Source organism: Rhinopithecus roxellana, chromosome 11, assembly GCF_007565055.1.
Source record: "Rhinopithecus roxellana isolate Shanxi Qingling chromosome 11, ASM756505v1, whole genome shotgun sequence".
Taxonomy (NCBI): Eukaryota; Metazoa; Chordata; class Mammalia; order Primates; family Cercopithecidae; genus Rhinopithecus; species Rhinopithecus roxellana.
In genome coordinates this window covers 5,039,356-5,058,129 of record NC_044559.1, presented here as the reverse complement: position 1 = coordinate 5,058,129, position 18,774 = coordinate 5,039,356, and the positions used below count along the sequence as shown (strand labels likewise).

The window sequence follows — 18,774 nt, the reverse complement described above, 5'->3', positions numbered from 1 at the left end:
TATAAAACTATATAGTAAAGCTGTTTTTCAGTCTTACTGATCTCACTCTATTCCTTATCTTTACCATGCTTTTCTGACTTTGTGCTTTTGCCTCTGGATTTCCCAGTCTGGAATGCCTCTCTCATGTCCTCGTATGTTGAAATCTTTCCATTATTCAAGTGTGAGCTTAGATGCCAACGCTTTGATGAAGGCTTATCTGATCCCATTGCCTGGAATTAATCTTCTTTTCCCATGTCTTTGGATTTGAACTGTAGCTTCTGTGCTCTGTTACTAGTCATACCATTTTTGATAGTCTACTAGTGACTTCTGTGCCTTAGATCCACATTTACACTGGCTTGTCAGGATTGGTCAGTGAATCAAATAGGTAGTAAGTATAAGCTTCTAGAACTGCACTATCCAATATGGTTGTCATTAGCCACATGTATTTTGGCTACCAAGTAGTCACATATGGTTAGTGTCCACTTTATTGAATAACATAGAGACTTTCATGATTGCAGGAAGTTATTTTGAGCAGCATCTAGAACAATGCCTGGCAAATAATAGACACCAGGGAATGTTGCTCCTATGTATCACATCCTCATAGTAATATTAGTTTATATCAGTAAATATTAGTTTAACTTTCCTTTCCTCATCTGAATTTTATTAGTTTTCCTGTGCCATTTAAAAAGTAATAGTTTATCTTTATGGCAGCTAATGCAGTGCATGAACAATAAATATATGTTGGGTAAGTAAGTAAATACTACGAAGCATCCAGAAAGCATCTTGCTCTCTTTTAGGGTGGGGAGAGTAGGGGAGAGGAAGTTAAAAAAAATTCATTACTCAGGCCGCGTGCAGTGGCTCATGCCTGTAATCCCAGCACTTTGGGAGGCCGAGGCGGGTGGATCACTTAAGGTCAGGAGTTTGAGATCAGCCTGCCTAACATGGTGAAATCCCATCTCTACTGAAAATACAAAAATTAGCCAGGCATACTGGTGCACACCAGTAATTCCAGCTCCTTGGGAGGCTGAGGCAGGAGAATGGCTTGAATCTGGGAAGTGGAGGTTGCGGTGAGCTGACTCAGCACCACCGCACTCCAGCCTGGGTGACAGAGCAAGACTCCATTTCAGAAAAAAAAAAGTTAATTATTCAATTAGTAAATATTTCCAGCAAGCTTAAATTAAATAGGGTAGACTAAGCAGCTAAATAAAGGTGGTCTTATCTAGTGCTTTTCAAATTTAGTGTACGTGCATGTCACCTGGGGGTCTTGTTAAAAGATTCTGATTCAGCACAGTCTGGGATTCTGCATTTCTAGCCAGCTTGCAAGCTAGCCAGCTCTGCCCAGTGAGGGTGTAATTCATTAGGTTGTCTACTTATACCCATTTTAACATTTCCTAGTCTTTAGAACTAACTAGTCCTTTAATTTAGCTCAAAGTTTTGTTGTTGTTGTTGTTGTTGTTTTGAGACAGGGTCTTGCTCTGTTGCCCAGGCTGGAGTGCAGTGGCAGATCATGGCTCACCACAGCCTTGAACTCCTGGGCTCAAGTGATCCTCCTACTTCAGCCTACCAAAGTGCTGAGACGGATTGCAGGCATGAGCCACCACACCTGGCCCAAAGTTCTCCTTTTTGAGGTCATAATTTTTAAAGACAGCCCTTATATGTTCAGGAAAAGTTTTGGCATAAAAACTTCTTTTTCATGTTTTTTGCATAAAGTGGGTACATTGTTTAGTACCAATATGAGAAAGACTTAATTGTGAATACAGCTTTTTATTATCAGATTTCTTATGTCATAATATAAAAAACAGTAAACTTAGTGCTCAACTATTCATGATAGTTGAAAGTTTTAAGCTAATTCAAAATATGAAACAAACCAGAAATATTTTGGAAAGAGAGGTTTTAAGTATATTAAGGTCCTCCATTTTATAGTGTGAATCTAAATTTCTGTTCTCTGATGTCTAGAAATCACAAAAGGATGGTGATTTTTGGGAACAAAGTTCTTGAGCTAGCACTGTCAGTAGTAAGTGGCTGTTACTGTAAGATCTAGAGATACATTTTTAGATGCCAGTATACTTATAAAGAACTGTTAGTGTGCATTATGTGGTTTTATGGTTGGTTTAATTCCCCAAATATATTGCCCTTAGCAATATATTACTATTTTTTATTGCTTAAATTTATTTATTGAACATTTTTATTCCTTTGCTTAGAAATGTGCTAGACAGTGGCAATTACATTGCTGCAAGATAAGTAAAAAAATCAGCTGACTAAGCTTTATAAGAGGAGGAATCATGTCTGTTTTATTTACTGTTGGATAGTCAGTGCATTGCACATGACCAAGTCATCATTAAGTCATTTTTGAGTGAACATTGCTCAAGATCTGCGAAGCAGCTGTGGTCTGTGCTGGGTGTACTAGAAGTTGAATGGGACTCCTCACGCAGCCTGATGAGTTGGGATCGAGGATTGCATACACAAGGTAACTCACAGATCAAGTCCTGAAGAGAACACTGTAGTTACTCTGGCAAAGAACAACGAGGACACAAAGGCTGCGCAGAGGAATGGAAGCCTGGAAGGAATGCCTGTGAAGGGAGAGCGACTGCACTGACTTTGGTCGAGTTGGAGCATCGTAAGGGTATGGAGGAGAGGGGAGGACAGTAGTAGAGGCCTCAGCAGATGTCAGATCACAAAAAGTCTTGTGTTACTAATTTTATCCTATGAAATGAGGATATTTTTTAGGTTTTTAAGCAGAGAGAATGGCAAGGTCATTTGGTTTTAGAAGTTAGTCTGGGCTAGGCATGATGACAGATGCCTGTACTGGGCAAGCTGAGGAGGGAGGATGGCTTAAGCCCAGGAGTTGGAAGCTGCAATAAGCAGTGGTCACATCACTGCAGTCCAGCCTGGGCAACAGAGCAAGACCTTGTCTTTAAAAAAGAAAAGTCTGAAATACCTCTTACAACTCTTTAAAAAAAAAAAAAAGTTCTTTCAAGCACACATGGAGTATTTTATGAAAGTGACTGTTTACTAGGCTATTCAGCAAGTTCTTATACATTTCAAATAAAATCAACCATATTTTCTAGCAAGAAAGCGTGGATGTTGGAAATGAATAACAAACTATACACATTTAGAAATTTAAAAACACACTTCGGTAAATCCCACAGATTAAATATAAAATAATCAATTTAGTGAACACCTTGAACAAAATAATAGAGAAAATAACAGCCTGAGCAACATAGTGAGATCCCGCCTCTACGGAAAAAATTAAAAATTAGCCCAGCACTGTGGTGTCCCCCTGTAGCCCCTACTCAGAAAGCTGAGGTGGGAGGATTGCTTGAGCTTAGAAAGTTGAGGCTACAGTGAGCCATGATCACATCATTACTTTCTAACCTGGGCTACAGAGCACAAGACCTTATTTCCAAAAAAAAAAAAAGAAACTTAGGACATACTAAAACTTGTGTGAAACCCTGAAGTCTTAAATATTCATATTTTAAAAGAAGATTTGAATACTAATAAGCTAACCTAAGGGAAAGAACAAGGCAGTAAATTCAAGTGAAGTAAAATAGATGATACAGATAAAAGCTAACACTTCTAGAGTTCTTACTCTATTCCAAGCACTGTTCCATGTTCATCACAAAGATTATCTCATTTAATCTTCCCAAAGCCATATGGGGGGGGGGGGTATTGTTATTATGTGCACTTTACAGATGAGGAAACTTAAGCACAGAGAGAAACTTATCCAAGCCTCTATATAATAAATATGATAGAATTGGGGTTTGAAATGATGATTTTTTTTTTAAAGATACATTGAAGAAGATTAACAAAGCTGAAAGTTGTTTTTTATGAAAAGGCTAATAAACTGTTTGAAAGATTGATCAAGAAAAAATATAAAGTACAAATAATACTGAAGATGTAAAAGGAAGATACAGAAGAAAGTCTTAAAAATAAAATATCTTGAATCACTTTATACCAATAAATTTTACAATTTAAATGTCAATTTTCTAGAAAATTATAACAACAAAAATTGAGAGTAAATAGAAAACTTGGATATTTCTATAACTGTTAGAGAAATTAGATTTGTAATTAAAAGAGCCACCCACTTTGATACACTTAGAGATAAGCCTTGGGCCCAGATGATCTTTTTTTCTTTTTCTTTTTTTAAGAAAAAAAAAAGCCACTTCAGAGACTTCATTTATTATATGAAGAATTAGGGAAAACTTGGTCCCACGATTTTAGGCTATTTTTACAGTAGAAAAAATATTGCACATTTATGAAAGTTTACTAGGGACAAATTTCAACTTACCTGTAAAATAGTAATGCCAGCCGTGGAGATGGCACTGTAAACCAGAAGGCAGAATGACTAAAGAAATTCTTGAAAATTTAACAATTATCTCTTCGGTATCCTTCCTGATCCAAGATTTGCTATGGTGAGTTTTCCAAACGTTAACGACCTGGAAAAGCTCATTGTCTTTAAGACGTATCCCTTCTGAGTCTTGTGATTTGGTGGTTTCTTTATCCAAAACATATCATCCTCTATAAAACTCCCTGATCCTCAGATTTAACTTTTCAGTTTCTTTTTCCAAGTACTCATCAGTGGTTTAATGGCTGTAGGCCCTAGGCCCTAGGCTGTAGGCTGAGCCCCTAAAAGGTGAAGACTCATCCAAGCTGTTGAGACTCCCTCCAGGCAGGGGCAATGAGACTATCTGGGTCTGAGATTATGTCATTAAGTTCTTTTTTTTTTTTTTGGGGGGGGGGGGGGGGGGGGAGACCTAGAGTTTCGCTCTGTCGCCCAGGCTGGAGTGCAGTGGTGTGACCTCCACTCACTGCAACCTCCACCTCTTGGATTCAAGCAATTCTTCTGCCTCAGCCTCCCAAGTAGCTGGGATTATAGGCACCTGCCACCACACCCAGCTAATTATTGTATTTTTAGTAGAGACAGGGTTTCACGATGTTGGCCAGGCTGGTCTGGAACTCCTGACATCAGGTGCTCCACCTGTCTTGGCCTCCCAGAGTGCTAGGATTACAGGCATGAGCCACTACACCCGGCATCACTAAATTCTTTAACCAGAGAGGCTTCAGGTTTCAGACACACAGAAGCATAATTCTGACCATACAAAAACCTCAAAGTTTCTTCTGTCTTCCACCCAGTCAAAGTCTCCTTCAAAACTTTGAGTAAGTTTCTCTGCCACTTCAGGACACCCCTACACTAGAGACTGACCTAGAAACGTGGTTTGATTTGGCAAATTTTCTGTTAAAATGCCCCACACTTTTCTTATTAATAACTTAATAACTCCTTAAGTTATTAATAACGTATTAACTCCGCACTTAATAACTCCTACTAGAGTTATTTCTGACCTACTGTATTTACTTTCAGAATTTTCTGAAGCTTTAATCTTTCAGGCAAAGTACTATTTGAAGAACTCTTGAGTATTTACTTTCTGTAAAGGAAGTTCACATGTAGCAGCTTTCTCCTGAGTATCTAATTTGCAATTGCCTAACTGCTCAGTGACATCCACTGCTGTCTGTTCTTTGTGTTTGGCATTAGCTTTGAGATCAGCTTTCTTTTTCATTATGCTTTTTTGGTGTAGCTGTGCTCTAATACTTGTTGAATTTGGTCTGTTTCCTGGTAGAATGGAGGAAACAAAGTCTGCTCATTATCACTGCTGCTGTCATTATGAGTGCTAGAAGAGCTAGATTCATATTGCTTTTCAAAGTGGCTAGGATTGTCAATATCTGATGTTTTAATGGCTTTACTGCATAACTGTACTTCTTTTCCAGAATGGCCACTTTGCCTTTCCTTTAATAGTTGAAAATCAGGATGCCTCTCCCCATACTGGAGTTCTGGGAATTTGTGCTTCAAAAAACTCAGATGCTTAATAACAAAAATTGCTGCAAAAAGACTTTCTTTCAGTAATATCATAGACTTTATTGGTTTTGAAATTTTATATTTAATTCCCAGCTTCTTGTGACATAAAGGATAACCACAGAGTTTGACAAATAGAACGTTCATTCACTACATCGTTGTAGTGAGCAAGTGTAATGAACTTCCCCTTTTAGAAGCATCTTCTTGTTTCAAAGTGCTTGTCTGTTTAGTACCTGTGGCATTTCGAGAATGGTGGGAGCCCCGGCCTTGCGCAGCCCAGCACAGTCAGCCATAGGGGAGAGTAGTCTGCGGGTCGGGACCAGCTCCAGAGTCTCTCCCCGAGGCCCCATCTCCCTCCCTGGCCCAGATTATCTTAAGGGTGAATTCTTTTCGGCTATCCAGGTCGTAGGTATGTCCACATTTACACACGCTGTTCCAGAGAATAGCAAATTAAGGAAAGTTCCTCAGTTTATTGTGACTAGTATAACCTTGATACCAAAACCAAGCATAGCTAATATGAAATAAATTATTGGCCAATCTTGCTTATGTAAAATCTAACAAGATAGGAGCAAAACAAGTCTAGTAGTATGTTTAAATATTTTATGTGTATATATCTCATGTCTACAATGCTGACTGTAGTACAGTTCTGACTGAGACTCCACAGTCTGCCTGAGACTCCACAGGTTTAAGGGCACAGTTCCCAACGAGACTGCCCTTGCTGCAAGTACCAGTTAAAAGTTTGGTGGTCCCCAGACCACCTGTGCTTCCAGTGAACTGGCTGCAAATCTGGGGGTTCCCATGAATCCCCTCAAGTTTGATAATTTATGAAGTGAGTGACTGAACTTGGGAAAGCGGTAAGTTACACTTTAATTATGAAGAATACAGATCAGGACCAGCCAAATGAGATACAGGGAACTGGGAGGGTTCCTAACACGGAGCTTCTGTGCTCTCTTCTCCTGGAATCATGGTGTGTCACCCTCTTGACACATCAGTATGCTCACCAATCAGGAAGCCTACCTGAGCTATGGTGTATGGAGATTTTATATGTAGGTGTAATGGAATAATTTGCCATGTGATTGAACTTAAACCTTCAGTGTTCTCTCCTTTCTTCCTTAGAGGCTTAGCTGGCTCAAACGCCATCCTTCTATACATGGTGGCCTTTCTGGTGATCAGACCCCTTTCTGAGTCATCTTGTTAGCATAATCTCAGGAATGATCCGTGAGGCTCATGAGTAACAAAGGCACTCCTCCTACCAAGGAAATTCCATGAATTAGAGGTTCTCTCCCAAGAACTAGGGTCAAAGACTGAATACATTATTTATTATACAATAATGACAAATTGAAATTATCTCAGGAATCTAAGAATAGTGTGTTAATTATCATTGCTTCATAACAGTTTATCCAAAAACTTAATGGCGTGAAACCTTAACTTATAAGAATTTAGGAGTAGCCTAACTGGATGTGGTTCTAATCTTTATGTCTCACAAGGTTGCAGTCAGGAAGTAAGCCGGGGCTACAGTCATCTGAAAGCCTGACTCGGGGAGAATACACTTCCAAGGTGGAACACTCACATGGTGTTTGGCAGGAGGCCTCAGTTCTTGACCCCATGGGCCTTCTCATAGGCTCCTTGTGTGTCCTCACACTGTGACAGCTGGCTTTCTCCAGAACTAGTGATCCAGAAAAAGCAAGGAGAAAGCTGCAGTGCCTTTTAAGGACCTAGTCATTACTTTTTCTTTTCTTTTCTTTTTTAAAATTAAATTGAGATGGGTTAAATTGAGATATGGGGTCTTGCTATGTTGACCAGGCTGGTCTCAAACTCCTGGTCTCAAGCAGTCCTCCTGCCTATTCCTCCCAAAGTGCTGTTACCACAGGCAGGAGCCTGTAGTATTTCTTTATCCTGTTTGTTAGAAGGAAGTCACTCAGTTTAACCCATACTCAAAGGAATTAGTTTCCACCTCTTAAAAAGAAGAGTATGAAAGAATTTGTGGACATGTTTAAAAACCACCACAGATGGTTTATTCAAGAAAGTTCATAATATGAATTAGTATTAATTTATTAATTCATTTGTACATTGAAGGAGAAAAACTCTGTGATCATATCACTAGATGAAGCAAAAGCACTTGATGAAATTTAACTCCATGATGAAACTTCTCAGCAAACTAAGAAGGGAACTTCCTTAATGTGATAAAGACTTTCATTAAATTTATAATTAATTTAGGAACAATTGACGTACCTAATATTGAGGTTTTCTGTACCTAATATGATTCATCTTTCTATTTGTTAAACTATATTCTTTTGTTCTTCAGTATTTTAAAATTGTGCTTATATCAGTGTTTTACATTTGGAATTGCAAAATGATATAATGAAACATGAAGACTGGAAGTCCTCGCTAGAGCAATTAGGCAAGAGAAAAGAAATAAAGGGCATCTAAATTGGAAAGGAGGACGTCGAATCGCCACAATCATATATGTAGAAAACCCTAAAAGCTTCACCATAAAACTCTTAGAACTGATAAATGAATTTAGTAAGATTGCAGAATACAAAATCAATATACAAAAATTAGTAGTGTTTCCATACATCAGTAATGAACTAGCAGAAAAAGAAGAGAGTAATCCATATACAAAAGCTACCAAAAAATGAAATACATTTGACCAAGGAGTTGAAAAATCTCTACAAGGAATACCGTAAAACACTGATGAAGGAAATTGAAGCAGGCACAAAAAATGGAAAGACATCCATTTTCAAGGATTTGAAGAATTAATACTGTGAAAATGACCACACTACGAAAAGCAAGCTATAGATTCAATGCAGTCCCTATCAAAATACCAGTGACAGTCTTCACAGAAATAGAAAAAACAATCCTAAAATTAATATGGGACCACAAAGGACTACAAATGCCAAAGCAGTTCTGAGCCAAAAGGACAAAGCTAGAGACATCACACTACCAGACTTCAAGATATACTGCAAAGCTCTAGTAATCAAAACAGCATGGTACTAGCGTAAAACCAGACAATAGACCAATTGAACAGAATAGAGAACCTAGAAATAAATCCACATATTTATAGCCAGCTTGGCACCAGGCAAAGGTGCCAAGAGCATGCTTTGGGGAAAAGACAGTCTTCAATAAATGGTGCTGGGAAAACTGGATATACATATGCAGAGTGAAACTGCACCCCTGTCTTTCACTATATACAAAAATAAGCTCTAAGTGGATTCAAGACTTAAATGTAAGACAAAGGCACCAGAGACAAAGTGAATCATCTATTTTCTTTTATTATTATTTTTTAAAATATAGAGATGGGGTCTTGCTACGTTGCCCAGGCTGGTCTCAAACTCCTGGGCTCAAGTGATCGTCCTTCCTTGGCCTCTCAGAGTGCTGGGGTTACAGGTGTGAGCTGCCAGTGCCCAGCTAAATACTGTATTTTCAGCCCATGTTAGCTTGCAATATGAAGACATTGCTATACTTATTGAAAAGAAGAGGCTGGGAGCGGTGGCTCATGCCTGTAATCCTAGCACTTTGGGAGGCCGAGGCAGGTGGATCACCTGAGGTCAGGAGTTCGAGACCAGCCTGGCCAACCCCGTCTCTACTAAAAATATAAAAATTAACCAGACTTGCTGGTATGTGCCTGTCGTCCCAGCTACTTGGGAGGCTGAGGCAGGAAAATATCTTGAACCCAGGAGGCGGAGTTTGAGATGAGCCAAGATTGCACCACTGCACTCCAGCCTGGACGACAGAGTGAGACTCATCTCAAAAAAACAAACAAACAAAAAAGAATTTGCTTATAAGTTGACCCATGCGGTTCCAACCTGTATTCAAAAAAACCAAAACCGCCGTTAGACCTAGAATCACACTTCTGCAAATCTAACCTACAGTTTTATCTGCCCAAACAACAACAAAAGCATCTCTTCAAGTTTATTTATTGCTGCATTGCTTATACTAAATTGGAAATAATCTAAAATGTCCATCAACATGGTTGTGCACCGTGATGTGCACCTGTAGTTGGGACTACTTGGGAGACTGAGGCAGTGCAATCTGATTGCACCTGTGAATAGCTCCTGCACTCCAGCCTGGACCAGCATGGCAAGTCCTCATCTCTAAGAAGAAAATGTTCATCAATAAGAGAATGGGCAAATATGGCCATAAGGTATTCATAGGATAAAACACTAGATAACAATGAAAATGAATTAAGAAGAACTACAAGTATCCATCATGGAAATACTTCACAGTGTTATGTGAACAAAATTAAAGCATTATACATATAAAAACAGTGAAGTTTTTATGTATCTATTGAAAGTTTAACAATATGTAAGGCAATGCTGTTATGTCACTTACAATCCTTTCATTGAAATGAAAGGCGAGTTGATGTATATTTAAACTAGAAATCCCAGGAAAAAATCAGAAAGGTACCTGGGCTTAAAGAAAGATGCTAAATGGGGCCGGGCGCCATGGCTCACGCCTGTAATTCCAACACTTTGGGAGGCCGAGGCTGGTGGATCACCTGAGATCAAGAGTTCGAAACTAGCCTGGCCAACATGGCGAAACCCTGTCTCTACTAAAAATACAAAAATAAGCCAAATGTGGTGGCATGCACCTGTAGTCCCAGCTACTTGGGAGGCTGAGGCAGGAGAATTGCTTGAACCTGGGAGGCAGAGGTTGCAGTGAGCCGAGATTGTGCGGTTGCACTACAGCCTGGGCAACAGAGTGAGATTCCATATCCAAAAAAAAAAAAAAAAAAAAAAAAGATGCTAAAAGGAAAGCAAGGGCAAGTAAATGTCAAATCCATCTCATGCCATAGAACTACTTTTTTTTTTTTTTTTTTTTTGAGTCGGAGTCTTGCTCTGTCGCCCAGGCTGGAGTGCAGTGGCACCATCTCAGCTCACTGCAAGCTCCGCCTCCTGGATTCATGCCATTCTCCTGCCTCAGCCTCCCGAGTAGCTGAGACTACAGGTGCCTGCCACCTCGCCCGGCTAATTTTTTCTATTTTTAGTAGAGACGGGGTTTCACTATGTTAGCCAGGATTCTCGATCTCCTGACCTCATGATCTGCCTGCCTCGGCCTCCCAGCATGCTGGGATTACAGACATGAGCCACTACGCCCGGCCTAGAACTTCTTACAACACCCTAAACCAGTACGTTTCAACCTGAAAAGATGTTCTAACGCAGAATAAAGAAAATAAAGTACAGATATTTCGTTCCCAAGGAGGGAAACTCTTCCTAGGTTCCCAAGTTCATGAACTTCACGTGCATACAGCAGGAATCTATCATCTTGAGGGAGTTCTTTCTTAAACCTATGGGTTTGTAAGATTTTAGTTTTCTATGCTGTCCTTTTTTGGTCATGCTTGTCAAGGAAGAATTGTTAAAAATCTATTTTAACACCTTCTGCCCTTATTCAGGGCAGTTAGAGACTTAAATTTTACATACACATACTACCTTTGAACCTTCAGTGTGGTGTTTACATACTGAAAGTTTGCAGTTGAATTTAGATCATGCTTTGAAGTTCCCTTTGTCAGACCACATTGTTTGTACCAAAGAAAGACTGCATTTTCTTTTTGTCTGTAATTATTTCCATAATTATTTAACTTGGTATAACGTGGTACTGTAAAAGCATAACCCAAGCCATTGTTTGCCTTAAGCAACATTTTAGATTTGGGGACGTGGTGTTTACTTTTACAAGCCTTTCTTAAGCCCTTTTAATTTATATCTCAAACTTGAGGATATCCATGAAAACAGTGGAAACTTTTCTTCTCCGGATCTTGACACAAATCAGGGATGGAAGTGAGCAAAAGGAAGTGCTGTGGTTTTTATATCATTTCAATTGTATTGAGATAAGGAAATGGGATAGTTTATCCACTGTACTGCTCTTTTGGGAAAGTCTAGTTTGCATATAAAAGTAAAAGGAATTGGCATAACGTTTTAATTCCTTCTGCTCTATTCAGTCATTCCCTCAACAAATATTTATTTAGTATCGACTATGTGCCAAGCACTGTTCTGGGTGCTAAAAATATAAAGTGAGTGAAACAGACTAACCCTCCTGGCCTCATGGAGCATATATTCTGGAGCAGGTGGCAGGCAATAAAATACAGAGTAAATTATATCAAATTATATAGCATGACAAATGCTAAAGAGAAAGAAACAGCCAGAAAGGAGAGGAGTGCTAGGCGTGGGGATGGGTTCTGGATAGATTCTGCAGGTAGAACCAGTGGATTTGATGACAGATAGGAAATGGAATGCGAGAAGGAAAGAGGAAGTTGTCAAGAATGACTTGAGATTTTAGGCCTGGTTACATATATGTAGTGATATTCTAAAAATAAAAAAAGATTTTAGACCTGGGACTTTTAAGATTTTACACCAAGTAAAGAGGCTGTTAACGGAGGTGGGAAAGACTTAGGATCTAGCAAATTTGGGAGGGAAGAGGCAAGGAAAGATAAGTGACAAATTGTATAGTTGCTGATAACATTGTTAAGTCAATTTTTATACTATTTGAGCTGACTTTTTTTCCCCCCTTTGAGACAGTCTCGCTTTGTCGCCCAGGCTGGAATGCAGTGGCACAATCTCAGCTTACTGCACCCTCCACCTCCCAGGTTCAAGCAATTCTCCTGCCTTGGCCTCAGGTAGCTGGGATTACAGGCACTCACCACCATGCCCAGCTAATTTCTGTATTTTTAGTGGAGATGGGGTTTCACCATGTTGGCCAGGCTGGTCTCGAACTCCCTGTCTCAAGTGATCTGCCTGCCTCAGCTTCCCAAAGTGCTGGGATTACAGGCGAGAGCCACTGTGCAGGCCCGAGTTGTCTTAAAAATAGCCCTTATAGCCGCCTGTGTCTCCTTTTAAGATGTTAGCAAGTTTTTTTTCTGATAAGACATTTATTTGCCTTTATTCAGAATTGCTAATTTTATGCTAATCTGACCCAGAATACTCGTGTGCCTTTCTCTTTAATCCTCATATTAGCTATATTAGCTGGAATATTTTTGGTTGTAACAGAAAAATTAACTGTCTCTGACCTTAAAAATGGAATTTATTGGCTCTTAACTGAAGAGTCCCAAAGTAATTCAGGCTTCAGACAAGATTGCTTGAGCAGCTCATCGATGTCTCCCGGGATCTGGCCTCTTTCAGTCTCCTGGCTCTGCCTTCTGGTTCTCCTTCTGGGCCCAACATAACTGCCAGCAGTTTCTGGGACTGCCTTATTCATATTGAGTCTGAGAAGAGTGACTTTGTCACTGCAGGGCCTGTGAAAGTCCTGAGACTGTTAGACCAGCTCACCCCTGAACTTTTTGTGGCATGGAAGATAGAATATGCCTAGTGTAGGAGCCTCTACTCCTGAGATCTTAGGGGAAATCTTTGCATCCTGAATTAAAAAAAAAAAAAAAATTTAAATAGATACATAAGTGGAAATAAATGATTGATTTTTTTCATATTGCTTTTGTATTGTACAAGCACCATGGTTACACAGCAAAAACAATTCCTCTTTAAAGCAGTCAGGTGGGAAGGGAAAAAAAGTTGTATTCGGACATTAGTTTGATCAAGATAATTTTTCTTCTTAGAGATTTAATATTGTTGCCACTTGACCAACTGTAACTACAAAGGAACCATTAGATAATAATGGTTATATTATTAGATAATAAGTATGATAGTTATATATACTAGGCCAGAATTAGTGTTTCTCTACAAATTGACCAAGCAGTTGACAAAGAAAAATAAATTACCTTTTCCTGCCCCCACAAAAAAAGAACCAGTGTTTCTCAACAAGGAGAGTACTGTTAGCATTTGGTTAGGACAGTTCTTTATTTTGAAGGATTGTCCCTGCACATTGTGTTTTCTATCCTGGTCCCTGGTCAAACCGTATGTCCTGTCGTATCCTAGACATTATTCCAATCAAAAAGTCACCTGCATTTTTTAGATCCTCTTAGGAGGGGGTGGTAACCCAGCCACTGCTGATACCTGACGGGAGTGCAAAGCGGGATTTTTGAGGAGCTGGGACTGAGACCCTGAGGAGTAGGCACCACTGGGCCTAAAAGGATTCCATGGGGTTGATTCTGGGAATGTGGAAGGAAGCAGAGAGTGTAGATTGCTGTTGCCAGTTGAATGCCAGTGGCATTCAGGCAATTGACAGGAACAGCGAACCAAATCGGGGAAAAGAAAGTCCCTTCTCCCCTCTTCCAGCTTTCTCTAGTTCACCAGTTGGTAGAGCCTCTCCAGGAGCCAGCTGGTGAAGGACATACTGTCAGCAGCATCCCAGCTCCAGCGTCAGAAAGCAGAGTCTATAGATAGAAGAGGGGCCTTTTTTTTTTTTTTTTTGGCTGAAAAGCAATAGTGTAAAAAGGGACACAGTACTTTCTGTTTTTTAATCTCATTACTTTCCTGCCAGCGCCTTAACATGTAGTAACAAGTGGAATTTGGGCTTTGTCAGCAGCAAACCTGCCACTTACTGGTTGTGTTAATTTGGGAAAGTTTCTTTCTTTTTCTTTCTTTCTTTTTTTTTTTTGAGATAGAGTCTCGCACTGTCACCTGAGCTAGAGTGCAGTGGTGGGATCTCGACTCACCGCAATTTCTACCTCTCGGGTTCAAGCGATTCTCCTGCCTCAGCCTCCCGAGTAGCTGGGTTTACAGGCACCCGCCACCACGCCTGGCTAATTCTTTGTATTTTTAGTAGAGACAGGGTTTTCACTATGTTGGCCAGGCTGCTCTCCAGCGCCTGACCTCATGAGCCACCATGCCTAGCCAACTTGGGCAAGTTTCTTAACTTTGTGCTTCACTTTTTTTTTTTTTTTTTTTTTGCAGAGTTACGAAGATGAAAAAAGATCTTACAGGGTTCAATAAAAAATGACTTCCACTTTCCCATTTAACATATGTGCTCATGGTATACCTGTCAAAACGCTGCACTTTGGATTAGAAAACCTGGGTGTTAGTTTGTCGTATATACTAGCTATGTGGAATTCAGCAAGTTATTTATCTCCCTCAACCTATCTTTTCTCTGTAAGTAGGAATGATTTTACTTACTGTAAGGATAACAGAGATGGGATAATGCACGTAAAACTAATTTGTAAGTTATAAAAATGACAGTGATGATAGGATGCTAAGCAGGTACCATTAAATACCATCACATACCTCAGTTTCTCTGATTTAATCTGCACAAAAGACCTAGATCATCTGTTTTATGCTAGACTCTGAACTCTTTACCACCACATTAAACTCTTTTCTCCCTATTCAATTTACCAGTACAGGTTGAGCATCCCTAATCCAAAAATCTGAAATCTGAAATGCTATATAAAACCTGAAGCTTTTTGAGTGTCGACATGACGCTCAAAGGAAATGCTCATTGGGGTGTTCTGGGTTTCACAGTTTTGGATTCAAGTTGCTGAACCAATAAGTATAGATAGTGCAAATGTTACAAATTAAAAAAATCCAAAATCCAAAACGCTTCTGGTCTCAAGCATTTCTGATAAGGAGTACTCAACTTGTACCCATAGTATGCCTGTGGGGTGACCAAACCTTCTCCCCTTCCAGACAGTTCTGCAATAACTGATTGACTTCACCTGTTTTTGGTCATGTGTACGTGTTCTAGAGGAGAAACAGAAGAGTAACACACCTAGGCCTCTTAAATAAACAGCTGACAAACATTACGAATCTCTTCAAAGTACAGATATGCCAAAGATTGCTGTATAGTACAACCTAGTTGTAATTGTGAGATTTTTGTTGTTGTTTAATACAGTTATACAAACAAAAAACTTTGGAGAAACTAGATTAGGGAATTTGTAGTACAAGGTTGAATGATGTTTTTTTGTAGTACAAGGTTGAATGATGTTTTGAAAACAGATTATCTATTTGAAGAATGTTTCAGAAACCTGGAAACATTTCTTTTGCATCTAATATTGAGGTCCTGGTGAAGGATATAAAACACACAAATGCATCAACTAACATCAACTATATATAATGCTATACTAGATTGTCTTGATTCTCTGGTCCTAGAAGAGTTTATACTTGTGTTGGGGAAACTATCTTGGCACAGAAGGAAAGTGGAGGATTTGAGTGGGGCAGGGACAGTTGAACAGAAATACAAAGGTTAAATGTGGGCTTGTTTTGATTATTAATTAATAATTGAGCATGGGGGAAAGGTAGAGTTGGAAAGTAATTTCGGGTGGCAATGAAATTGGTAACTTCAGAGTGATGGAGACATGATGGTGGAAGTGTTACACAGTGGAACTTCCCCATCCCTGTTTTAGGTCATCACTTAGTTGCGTGGTTGGCTCTCTTTGCTCCTGGCCCACGGGCATTATTGTAAAACTTTCTAAAAGACCCTGTTATGAATATCTTACCCATAGCAAGATCTGACAGCGTGGACGCCAAGGCAGGCATTTCAGTAAGATTTCTGTGTATTACCTCAGATGCACTCAGACAACTCTTTAAGCAAGTTATTTTCTTCAGGGTTTATGTTTAGATTTGGGGGATATTGTTTTCTACACTGATGTAAATAACTGCGAGTGATGTTGCTTCGGTTGTACAAGTGTGTATTCTTCTAAGGATTGATGGGGAGGAGTGTAGAGATCGGGAAGGAATGGATGAGTTGCTTGTTAAGGGAAAAGATGGTATTCTTATGCTAATCCAGGCCCTGGATCAGGAGCAGAGCAGCCATGCGAACAATGGCCTTGGAGCCAGGAAGTCTGCAGTGAGTCTATTACTTCTCAGAAAGCTTGTCAGACCCGGCGCCTGGAGCTGCCTGGGGGGAGGGACCCCTGGAAAGGGGAGTTTTCTCCTTGCTATTTTATGGAATTGGCTGCTGGCCAGCTTGTTGGAAATTCCCAAACTTCTCTACTAGAAAGTGAAAATCAAGGGTGGGGGGCTTAACGGGAAGAGGAAAGAATATGTTTTTTCAGCTGACTTCAGCCTTTTCCTGTTTTTTTTTTTTTTTTTTTAAGTTCCAATTGCACTGTTGGTTCAGTTGTCTTGTGTTTGAGAAGCCTTAAAATCTTTTACTTAAAAAAGAAATTATTTATATTTGAGTAATTCTGCCTTAATGTTACTTTCCTGTAAAGAAATGGTACCAGTCTGTGTATATAGCAAGGGGAAGTAAATTTATTTAGATGCCTATTTTGTCTGACTATTCAATAGCTTTTAAATGGCAACATGATTTAAAATTTTTGATTATGCTGCATGTCAAATATGTGCATCTCCTCATTTTCTTCACGTTGCAAGATATTTTTAATTTAATGTAAAAATCCGATGAATCATTTAGGAATTAAAAAATGTATTTTATCGTTAGACGTTACATAATTTTAAGAATGATTGCAGCCGGGCACGGTGGCTCACGCCTGTAATCCCAGCACTTTGGGAGGCTGAGGTGGATGGATCGCCTGAGGTCAGGAGTTCAAGACCAACCTGGCCAACATGGTGAAACCCTGTCTCTACTGAAAATAGAAAAATTAATTGGGCATGGTGGTGTGTACCTGTAGTCCCAGCTACTCCGAGGCTGAAGCAGGAGAATCGTTTGAACCCATGAGGTGAAGGTTGCAGTGAGCAGAGGTTGCACCACTGCAGTCCAGCCTGGGCAACAGAGCAAGACTTTGTCTCAAAAAAAAAAAAAAAGGCTGGGCACGGTGGCTCATGCCTATAATCCCAGCACTTTGGGAGGCAGAGGCGGGAGGATCACCTGAGGGTGGGAGTTTGAGACCAGCCTGACCAACATGGAGAAACTTCGTTTCTACTAATAATACAAAAATTAGCCGGGCGTGATGGCGCATGCCTGTAATCCCAGCTACTCGGGATGTAGAGGCAGGAGAATCGCTTGAACCCAGGAGGTAGAAGTTGCGGTGAGCCGAGATCACACCATTGCATTCCAGCCTGGGCAACAAAAGCGAAACTCTGGCTCAAAAAAAAAAAAAAATTGTTGAAAAATAAGGTTAATATTTTGCTATGTGATTATAGAAACAGTTAATATGAGACAAAGGAGAAGTGCTCAGTTATTAATAATTACATCTATTTGTTGAAATGTTTACTGAGATGTAATATTACTAACTCAAAAGAGTTAGTAATATCTCTGTTTTGTGGCGCAGGAAACGGAGACCTAGATAGCTTCAGTAATTCCCCAAAATCACACAGCAAATAAATACTGGAGCTGATTTTTAAAAATTATTTATATTTTATTATTTTATGAGTGAATACCACATCAATGTATGTGGTGTTAATGCCTTTATTAATACAGTTTTTAGACGAATGGTGTTCTGGGGCCCTCCCCTCTTGTCACTCTCTTGGATGGCCATCTTACCCAGAGTCGTAGCTGAATATCACCATGCTTTTGGCATAACCAATTTGTATGTTCAGCCCCAAATGTGTCTTGTAAGTTTCAGAACCAAATGCCCATTAGACGTTCCCTTTGGGTAATCTCAGATCTCTAAATTTGAACCTTTGATCTCTTCACTCCTGTCAAAATCACTTATTCCCATTTCAGTAACTGTTCATGCCACAGATGTGGGAATCTTCTTTGACGCCTCACTTTCCCTTACTCTACATTTAATCCATTGCTAAGTACCACTGAGTTTTTTTTTGAGACAAGCCTCGTTCTGTTGCCCAGGCTGGAGTGCAGTGGCATAATCAAAGCTCACTGCAGCCTTGAACCCCTGGGTTGAAGAGATCCTCCCACCTCAGCCTCCCTAGTGTCTGGGACTACAGGTATGTACTACCATGCCCAGCTAATTTTTTTTAAGTTTTTTTGTACAGATGAGGTCTTGTTGTGTTTCCCAGGCTGGTGTTGAACTCTAGACCTCAAGTGATTCTCCCGCCTCAGTCTTCCAAAGTGCTGAGATTACAGGTGTGAGCCACATTGCCAGCCAAAAATTATTTTTGAAGTATAGCATGAGTCCGTCCACTAGACCGCTGCCACCCTATCCTTTTTTTTTTTAATTCACCCATCTGCACACGGATTCTGCCCTAATCTTAACCACCATTGTCATTCTC

General features: G+C 39.8%; 1 protein-coding gene and 1 pseudogene across 2 annotated transcripts in view; one reads left to right on the top strand and one right to left on the bottom strand.

Moving 5' to 3' along the window:
• BMPR1A (bone morphogenetic protein receptor type 1A) overlaps positions 1-18,774 on the top strand; it is a 166,817-nt gene that overhangs the window by 91,401 nt on the left and 56,642 nt on the right. The gene's annotated exons all lie outside the window — the stretch shown is intronic.
• Positions 3,482-6,120, bottom strand: LOC104675837 (annotated as a pseudogene).